General features: G+C 35.4%; 1 long non-coding RNA gene across 1 annotated transcript; it reads right to left on the bottom strand.

The window, feature by feature from the left end:
* Window positions 1-6103: 6103 nt before the first annotated feature.
* LOC120185889 lies at window positions 6104-6433 on the bottom strand. The gene is made up of 3 exons (XR_005522169.1): window positions 6392-6433; window positions 6273-6323; window positions 6104-6180 (listed from the first exon to the last, which is right to left on the bottom strand). It is a non-coding gene; the product is annotated as an uncharacterized LOC120185889 (long non-coding RNA).
* Between the last annotated feature and the right edge of the window lie 4660 nt (window positions 6434-11093).

Genomic DNA, 11093 nt, shown 5'->3' with positions numbered 1-11093 from the left:
GCTTCAAACTATAAGATTGATCAAGTGCAATCATTCTGGAATTAGTTCACTAGAAGATCATAGAACATCAATAGAAAACAAAAGACACATACGAGTAGATTCAAATTGAGCAAGACAATAGACATCAAAATGAATCGATCCTTGGTTCAATTTCCCTTAAAAACTTGTTTGGGCCTATTTATCCCTTTTCTTTCATAACAGTGAAGCATAGCCTACATTATATGCCTTAAAAGTCCTTTCTAATCATACAAGGATTTCTAAACAAAAGAGACTATCTTTAGATCTCATATCACCCATCAGGATTAATCTTTTATTTACAAAAGGGTTTTCTAAAATCTTTAATGCATGATAGAGGAAATAAAAAAGGGGGTTCAAGACGTAAATTATGAATAAGATCTTGAAACTAAAGGAGAATTTGATTTGAAAACTTGAAAAGAAAGCTCGAATATAAAGACTGTACAACTATTTTATAGAAGACGATATCATAAAGCATTGATAAGGCATCGTACAAGCCAAATGTGATCAGGAGAGTTGAGAATTGAAGAACACCCCCAATAAATGAGAATAGAAGCTACTCCATCAGAGCAGTGAACATAAAAGAAATAAGAATGTCAAACCTTTTACTAAAGACAATAACTTGTGACATCTTATCCTTTCCTTACTTAACCATAAATCAAAGATAACATTAATCTTGATAATTGTCAAATAGCTATAATTTGTTAAAGGATTAAAAGTGTAATTAATTCTTTGATAACCAATGAACTCTTGTTTTATGATTTGTCTCAATTGTGAAACCTAGAAAGGGACAATATTTTTAAAATTTTGATTATATATTTTTCAAAATTTTCAAATAAAAAGAAAAACATTTTCAAACAAGAAAATCTTTCTAGAGTGGATCTTGGTATTTGACATATGGCTCTCAAACACAAAGCTCATGCTTATAATCAATGTTGAAGTAAGAAATGATGAATGTTGGGTTATTTTTGGAGGCTCGTATCATCCAAGAGTACAAGATTATTGAATTGATCAGACATTCATTTTCAATGAGTTAGAAAGGTGTGACGACTGAAAATGGTAAAGTAGAGATAGCAGAGCTCACTATATATGATTGTTTTGTCCATTATCACAACATGCAGTTGTATTGTTATGGTGATCGCCCATGCATTAATGTGGGTAAGACAAAGTGTCCCACTGACATTCCCACTGAGCTTTACTCTTTGGTGTCCTCGTAATGCTATACAAAAGCCTTGAACACCTTGCAAAGAGCTTCCCTGGTTGAAAAATCTTGACATAAGCCACAAGAAATGATGAATACGTTGTTGAATGTTTAAATATCCAAAATTCCTGGAGCTCCACAGTTCCTTCTTTGTGTTTTACCTAACAGGAAAATTCTGATCTCCATGAGTCTTGCCGAGTTTGGCATAGTCACATGGTGTATGGTTACAACTAGGGTCAATGATCAGGACCTATACATTTGACTTCTAAGAGTCAATGCAAAGCTTGGAAGACTGAATTCGATGTCAGCTATTGAGTAAATATCTTCAAAAGGTTCAAACCATCATCATTGGCATGAATGTGTATCATGGCCCTCTGGGGAAGTCTGATATTCCAATCAATTACTATGGTGGTTAACTCCATGTAGTGGTCTTTGATTTCCCGGTACATGGTATCTGTGCGTACACAATCTCTAAAGCTTGAAATGACATATTCTCTTTTCAAAACCATCTAGCATTAATGATGATGGTATCACGAGGGAAGCTCTACTGGATTTCTATACAAGTCCAAACAAAGGAAGCCATATTCATCAGGGGAAAAATTTGTTGGGGCAAGAAGAAATTGCCACGAGTCCATATTTACTAGGATGGGTGCCGGTGTAAACAAATAATCAAGATTTCCTATGCAATCATTCTCATCGTTGATCGAGAAAGCATACATCAACACATACATACATGATACATGAAATTTACATCTTTACATCAAACATTCATCATGTGAAATAAAGACATTTCCCCTCTCGTGAGGATAATTTCAAAAATCATCAAATTAAACACCTAAAATAAACTTCATTTTGGCATCTATCATAACATCCAAGATAGTCAGTCATAAATGCATCATTTTGATCTTTAAGGAAATAAAAGTTCAGAAATGACCAGATGTCTTTAACATGAAGAATCAATGTCATCTACAGATTCAACAACCTCAAGTGAATGATCAGATCCTCTGAAGGCATTTCCTCAACATACAGGAACAAGCAGATTGTCAGTCACTTTTGAGATTGTTTCTTTCAGAACAAAATGTTGTCTCGCTCGAGACAATTTTCTTGAAAAACAAATTTTGTCTCACTTGAGACAGTTTTCTCTAAAACCAAATTTTGTCTAACTTGAGACAGTTTTCTCTAAAACCAAATTTTGTCTTACTTGAGATAATTTCTATCAAAACAAATTTCATCTCGCTTGAGACATTTTTCCTTTGAGATGTAAAATTTGAATTTTATTCATTTGAAATAAAGTTGATCTCACTTGAGATTGTTTTTCTCAAAACAAACTTTGTCTCACTTGAGACAATCTTCCTTATGACACGAACATTTGAGATTATTTTTAATCAAAGTAAATTTCATCTCACTGAGATAATTCCCTCGGAACACAAATATCAAAGTTATTTTGTTTGAAACAAAATTAATCTAACTTGAGATTATTTCTTTCAAAACAAATTTTGTCTCGCTGAAGATAGTTTTCCCTCAGAATACAAAATTTGGAAATTATTTCCCTTGAAACGAAATTTAGTCTCTCTTGAGACAATTTCTCTTGAAACAAAGATCTTTGAGTTTGTTTCCCTTAAAACAAAATTTTGTCTCTCTTGAGACAGTTTCTCTTGAAACATCATCTTTGAGATCGTTTCCCTTCAAACAAATCTTGTCTCTCTTGAAACAAAAATATTTGAGTATGTTTCCCTTGAAACAAAGTTTTGTCTCTCTTGAGACAGTTTCTCTTGAAACAAAAATCTTTGAGTCTATTTCCCTTGAAACAAATTTTGTCTCTATTTAGACAGTTTCTCTTGAAACAAATCCCTAACGATGGTCAGCCACGTAGAAACTGTGTCATCCACTGACCATATCTCCTCATCACGTAGGAGCCACGTCAACCTTAGATAACTAGCCATCCTCATTACGTAGGAACTGTGTTATCATCATCCCCAAAGATGGTCAGCCATCCTCATCACGTAAGAACTGTGTAATCCACCGACCAGATCTCCTCATCACGTAGGAGCCGTGTCACCCTTAGATAGCCAGACTTCCTCATCACGTAAGAATTGTGTTATCTTTAACTTTACCTAAAACTGACCAGAACTCTTCATCGCAGATGAGTAGTGTCGTCTCTTCTATCAAATTTCCAGGAAAAAGAGATAACCGGACAAAAGCTTATTTTCTTTTCGTATTTGTCCTATTCTTGTTAACACAAGAATGTGAAAAGTGGGGCAGCTATAGACACTCTTTTTTATTCGAGTCTTAAATATATATATATATTATTAATTATTTTAATTACATATTTTGTCGGGTCCACTTAAAGCCCAACACAGAGCCCAACCAGTGGCCCAACATACAAGGCCTAGATGATCCAGACCGACCCAAGATCAGACTCGATCCCAATAAGAGAACCCAATTAGGGTTTAATCTTAAAAGTCATCCACTATCAGTAAAGATCAATCGTCTATCGTCGGCGCGTGTACCGATGTTTCAACTCCCAAACTAGCGCGTGGATCTCAATGCTCACCTTCCTTGCCACCTAAGTTGCTTCCTAGCACTCCCACGCTGCCGTTGTCACCAAACATATTAAAAAGTACCCAATACAATACCTAATAGTCAACAAAATATACCAAATCAGAACCCATACCCTAAAATCCAAGATTTCAACTACTCAATCAGAGAACCATTCCCCTATTCTAGGCATCATCATATCATCCAGAAATCAAGAAATGTAACATAGAAGCATTTGGTGAGGAAAGAAAAGGGTATAGAGGGAAAATGGGAGGATTCAAGGAAGAAAATATCAGAGGAAAAAAAGAAACCTATAGAGAAACTAGATGGGGACCATTCAAAGACCAAAAAGAAAAATAGAAAGAGAGAAAAACCATTCGATCAAAAAATAGAGAGAAATCAAAGGAAACAAAAGAGAAAGAGTGAAGGTGAAAAAAAACTTACCCTTGTGGTTCTCCGCCAATGAAAAGAGATTATCAAAGGTGGAGCGTTCCCTAAATTTGCCTTCAGATATACTCTAAACCCTTCACTTTTAAAGTAAAAGGGTCTTGGATTCATATTGAGGACTTTGAAAGGATCATTTGGGTGTCACCATCTCTCTTCTCTACCATCGACAGACGTCGATCTGCATCGAGTAGCGGTAGTCGGTTTCTGGAAAGGAAAGCCGATGAAGAAAAAAGAGAGAGAGCTTTTTCTCATTTTTTAACTGTTGAGGGAGACAATATTTTAGGGTTTCAATAACCCTATAAACATGGTTATATACCATCATCGATGCGGTTGCATTTTGAGGAAAGAAGAGACTGCGCGCTTGGTCGAGGGTAAAATCTCACCCGAAGTCCCTCGAGCTTTATAAGGGTTGTAATTTGGTCACTTGAATGAAATTTCATCTTTCCATTTTGAGCTCTTATTTTTTTTATGTTTTAATTTAGTCCTCATTTTCCTTTAAATGTTGTTGTGTTTATATTTGAGCCTAGATCATTGTACTTTAGTTTATTTATACTTATGTAGTACATTTTTCTTGAATGTTCATTTTAGTCACTGATCTCATAGATTATACCATTTTTCGTTGGTGTTTGAATCTGGTCATAAAATCTATGAATATTTTGTTTTGGTCACTAACTTTTTCTTGGAGATAACTTTGATTTTTTCCCCATTTTAATCCCCTATGTTTTGACTATATTAAGTTTTGATCCTGTACTTATTACATAATAGGGTCTGTAATTTAATTTTATTCTGTTTTAATACTCATGTGATGTGATATTTGTATATTAGCCATGACTTGTTATATGTTTATTATTATACCTCTAAAGTTGTTGTTTTTACTATTTAGTCCTCATTTACTATGTATAATTGGATTCTTTTATTAGTATTTTAATTTATCATGTTTGTAAATGTGCATTTTAATCCAAATTTGTAACTTTGATTTATTGTCAATTACAATTTTATGTATGTATGTATGTATAAATTATTTAATTGTTTTATGTCTTCTTTGTATAATTTTTTATTTCTATGTGTTCTATTATGCGCATATTTATTTATATATTCCAATTTATATTATTATTATTACATTTATTTTACATATTTAAATATATATTTGTTTAGCTATTAATTTATACTCCATTGTCTATTTCATTCCAATATTTTCAAGAACTGTATTTGTAGAACGGGCATGGAAAGTATCACTTAATCGAAGTGGTACAATCCGATACGAGGTTCGAACGAAATGGGAACTTGAAATAAATCTAGTTTATTTTACTAATTAAATTTTTATGATTCAATATGATTTTTATGTAGCAATTTATTTGGTTGTTTGCGAATTATTGATAGACAATTTATATTTGATTTACGTTTTCAAGGAGGGAATATTTTTTTAGACAAAAAATAGATGAGATAGCTTTTCCGATGGAGGATTGCTGATCTCGAGATTTCTTTTCAAGTTAAAGAATTTTCCCTAATGATAATTTGAAATAAATTAATCAATATTCAATGCATGGATCATAATTTAACTTTATATTCGATTTATAATTTCCACTACTACGACAATGTGTAAGCAATTGAGTACCAATCTTGGGCGCTATGGGGGTGCTAATCGACTCCTAGACCCGTTAAATCGAATTTTTGGTAAACCAACTTTTGTCTTAAAAAAGATTTTTCCTTAAAATTGTTTTAAAAGACATTTTTGAGGTATTCGACCTATCTAACTCAAAAGTCGATGGCGACTCCTACTCAATTCAATCCAAATCAAGTCAAAAATCACCAATTTTTCAAATATAGTCATATTTACTTTTAAAATAATATTTAATTTTTTTTAAATGGTTATGACATAGGAAATATAGGGAAAGGAAAAAGCAGAACTTGGAGGTGATAAATAGGTCTTCACGCTTCACAAAACCATCATCAAATAACTCCTTGAAAACAAAACCAAGCTGTATGCAGCATATAAAAATATACTAATTATAATGGGGAATTTTTAACATTGAGAAATAAAATAAAACGGAAAACTGAAAATTATTCACACCTCCTTCTCGTTAGCATAGAGAGAAGCGCAATCAATGTGCCTATACCCAGCCTGAATCCAACAGAGATAACAGTAAAACGCAGATGGAATTCAACTGATAATACAAATATATATATAACCTTGATGGCAGTAGTGAGAGTGGTTCCAGCAACATTGTAAGTGCACACCAACCTATGCATTTCAACAGTAAAACGCAGATGGAATTCAACTGATAATATAAATATAGTCATGTTTATAACTTATTTAGTGATTGTTAGAAGGGTACCATTTTAAATTTCAACCAATATTGTTATTGTAACCCCCTATACCCAACCTATGCATTTCAACTAAGTCTAGCGGAATACATTAAAGATTCTTAAAAATATTTTCCAAAAACGTTATTCGATAATTTAAGTCATATTACAAATGACATTTATAAAAGTATAATAAATAATGATAAAACCCAACTCGTAAATATAAAACTAGAAGCGACCAGGTATAAAATAAAGCATGTAATAAATCCGAAGAACAGTAAATCAAATATCAGTAGCAAAAGCAATAAACATCATAAAAAGATAAGTACTTAAAAAATAAGGAACATGTAACCGTAATTAAAAACAGTTCGAAAGATAGAAACATTACAACAAAAAGATATGTATTAAATGTGTCGATCCTCCAAGTGCCTGATATAGAGTGCCCATCCGAGAATATCTAAAAGGGATAGTTTGAAAAGTGAGCTAGTGCTAAGTGCGTCCCAACATTGCAAAATAAAACATACAATTATATTTTTAAAATAAGTTCAGGTCACAGTAATTAAAATATCAATAGAGTTTTAGTTTAAAATTTCAGGATCGCATTCCAACCGAACACCATATGCAGTTTCCCAGAACTGCATCCATAAGGACTAACCCTACGCTCGAAGGGCGTAGGTGCCAACTTGAGGGAGCATCTTGGGTTCATAAGGTCTTACCCTAGCCAAAGCTTAGGTGCCCACTTGAGGGGATTGCCCTCAGGCCCATAAGGACTTACCCAATGCACACAGTAGAGAAACCACCATAAGAAAGACCTTAAGGTCTATAAGGTCTTATCACTAGGCCCATTAGGCCAGTAGCCCACCCAAGAGTCACCTTAGGTCTATAAGGAATTACCAGTCGGTGTTGAACCAATACAAGGAATTACCAGCAGCGACTGAACCTACCAGGGTATTCATACCAGATCCTAGAGTACCCGAAGAAAACATTTTTTAGACAGTAACCAGTAGTAGATGTAAATTAGAGTTCATACATAACATATATTCAGTAAAACAATAACTAGAGATCATAAGTCAGACAAACATGCTTTAAATTTTAGTAAATCAGGAATCGAGCTTCAAATTAGGTAAATTATACAATACTCAAATCAGATAAAAAATTATACTTCAAATCAGAGAAAACAATCATGTGTACATGAGATTTCAAACAGATATTTAAAATAGTTATTTAAAATAGTTATCTTGCATACAAAGAACACACCTAGAAAAAATGGATAAGTCTGGAATATCTAACGAGCATCGGCTTCACAAGGCTCTTCGAATGAATGGGAACCTAACCTATACCAGAACAGGGTCATATACAGAATAATATTCTAAACAGAATATCTAACAAGGTTACAGAACTATACGGGTATTCACTACCTCTCGCAGACGAGCGGATCGAGAGAAACCAGGTCGAGCAGTCGAACGGTCAGGAGATCCCCGAGTTCCTTAAATATACCATAACAGTAATTAGTCCTTGACCCTTTGATTAAATTAATTGAATAAAATCACTTAAATAAATATGCTCTTTTCATGTTTACGAGTCAATTTGGAGGCTTTTGGGTTTGAATTTGACAAAACATACTTTGAAATTGGACTTGGGATGACAAAAAACGTAAAATAGGGCTTTTCAGAAAATTTAACTTTTTGGTCAAAGTCAAAGACAACGTCGACGGTTAATTCTGGTCCAAGTCAACTGGTCAGGTCAAAGTCAATGGGTAGAGTCAAGTCAACAAGTCGGGTCAAATTCAACGGGTCAGATCGGTTCAGGTTGACTCAGTTCGGTCTGAGTCAACTCAGACTGGTTCAAACTGGTTCGGTTCACTTGAACCGGTTCTAGAAAAAAGATGGGGCAACCCTCACATGTACAAGACGGAGCGTGGTGGCAAGTGAACCGATGAAAATGGGTCTGATCGATGGCCGATTACTCCCACAACATTTATCAACCAATTACATTCAATATCTAGCCAAAAATCAACCAAAAGCATGCCAAAACTGAAAAAATTAACCAACATATACCCCAGGATTACCACGTCGGTGATACAAAAAACAACGACGGTAGAAGACGGCCTCGGTCGAGTTTTTAGTGCACGATGAATAGGAGTCCGACTGTAGTGGTGCTAAGGCGAGTCGACGAGCACGACGACTAGAATCGATGAAAAATGGACGGTAGGGTCACGGTAGTTTACTCTTGATTTAGGCTAACCAGTGGCTTATTCTGATCACTAATGGTGTGGTTGGGTTCGTTGAAAGATGCTGGTTCGACAGATGGCGACGGAGAGCGGTATTGGCGTCAGGATTGGAACGAATTATAGAGGAGAGACAGCAGCGAGTAGGTTATAATTTGGGGGGAAATGGGGTTAAATCACGGGGAGGGGGTTTTCTGGTTTGGGTAATTAAAAACCTGAAAATAAAATGAATAGTATATATACTTTATTATTTTAAACATAAATAATGTCTAAGTTGGTTGGTAGGGGCATGATCAGTCATACCCTAGGTCATGGGTTCAAGCCAGGCCAACCCCCTACCTCACCATTTTTTATTTTGTTGTCAGATTAGTTATGGGTAAATTACGAGGGTAGTCCCTTAATTTCCCAAACTTTTGAATTTAGCTTAGAAATTTTAAATATTTTATAGTTTTGTACGGAAAAAAACAATTAATAAATTTTAAATAAATTTTTGGGTGTGACAGTTCTTCTCCCTTTAAAAGAATTTCGTCCTCAAAATTCACCAGAATCAAACAAAAAGTGAAATTAGGTCTCTGAAGGTTCATTTATAGGACAAGGGCTAATTACTCTATTGACAATAACGGAGAATATTGTTAGACTCAGAGTGAAATAAGGTATCGGTGAGTTTATCAAAGGTCTGTGAGTCTTAAGATACGAAATTCAAGTATATAAAGGGCGTTGTTAGAAATGAATGGCATGAACAAAAAAATAGAAATAAATATAATTGCAGAAGTCCTTGGTTCATCTTGATCACTAGAACGATGAGTGACATATACAAGGGCATCCGTCGAGCCTCAGAAACAGTTGGTCCTCTACTCTGCGATTGTTCTCTAGTGTCGACCCTAGAGATAGATCTAGAAGTCCTACTTTGATTGTGATTCCTAGCGGGGGTCTGAACAGAAGCATGTGAACAAGAAGGAGTCTGAGCAGGGGTCTGATCGAAAGAAGATGGATGTGGAAAATACCTCAAAAAAAGCTCATTGGATCCACAACGATAACAGGTACCTAATTTCTTACGACACTTTCCCCTTGTCAATTTTCACAGTGCAAACAACTCGGTATCGGAGTAAAACCTAAAAAATATCCTCGACTAACAAATGGAGGTGACGTAAACTTCAAACCATAATGACTCCTCTGATGAGCATCAATAAGAATCCTCTTATCAGAGCATTCATGAGGCTTAGACTGACCGGAAGACCTCCTAGACCAATCTCGATCTACCCTATCTCTATCAGGGGTAGAAGCCTCGACTTCTTTAGTGTCCTTTGCTCTCCCTACCACAACATCGAATACCTCATCCTGGTGAGTAACTACCTGATGGCGCATCTCATATCGTAGTCCATGAGAAAAATTTTGACACTTATCCCTCTCGGTAGGTACCAAACTAGAACCATACTTCAGCAACTTTAAGAACTTATCTCGTATTGAGAAACAATGATTTCACCCTAAACTAAGTCCTAAAACTACTGTCGTCTCTGAACTAGATAACGCTCTCCCATAAAATGACTCCTAAACTGCTTCCTGAAGAAATCCCAGGTCAAGAGATCAGCCTGAACACTATTGACCACAGACTCCCACCAAGTGTGGGCATTTCTGTCCAACATGAAGACAGCTCCCAAATAACGTTACAGTTGGTATAATTCTACCTGATCCATGCGTCACTCAGTAGCGTAGAGCCAGTCCTCGACCTTAGTGAGAGCTCTACCAGTAGGGCCTCCAAAGGTCCCAACTCCATTAGCAATCAGAGTCTGAAAAATAGGAACCTCGGGTACAACGCTAGCAGCTCAAACAGCTCCCTGAATCAATTGAAGAAATTATCTATTGAGATTCTCATACAACAATACTCTAGCATGCTAAGTCTAAAAACCAGTCGCCCTCTAACTGCAGTCATCAAACCTATACCAGGGGTAGGGGCAGATCAATCGGGTTTATAGGAACTGAATTATCTTCCGGAGGTGGGGGATCTAGATGCATCTCATCTACAGGGTCTGCAAACCTAGTCACTCGACCTCTCCCTCGGCCAAGTCGACGAACACGTCTAGCACTCATATCAGAGGATCACGAGGTTTAGTACAAAGAGATAAAGCCTAAGATTAGATTAGCACTTGGAGTCCCGTACACAGTTAAACTCGTAAAAACTTGGTGACATGACCTTCGTGAATTATTTTATAAAGCATTTTAGAACCATATTTTCAGTTTGGACCCATTTACAATCCGAGGTTTTTAAAAACCAAAATCTCTGATACCAATAAAATATAACCCCCTAGACCTAGCCTATATTTTTCAACTAAGTCTAACGAATTACATTAAAGATTCTTAAAA

The sequence above is a fragment of the Hibiscus syriacus genome, unplaced genomic scaffold (assembly GCF_006381635.1).
Source record: "Hibiscus syriacus cultivar Baekdansim isolate YM2019G1 unplaced genomic scaffold, ASM638163v2 tig00113145_pilon, whole genome shotgun sequence".
NCBI lineage: Eukaryota > Viridiplantae > Streptophyta > Magnoliopsida > Malvales > Malvaceae > Hibiscus > Hibiscus syriacus.
This window is presented reverse-complemented; position numbering and strand designations above follow the sequence as displayed.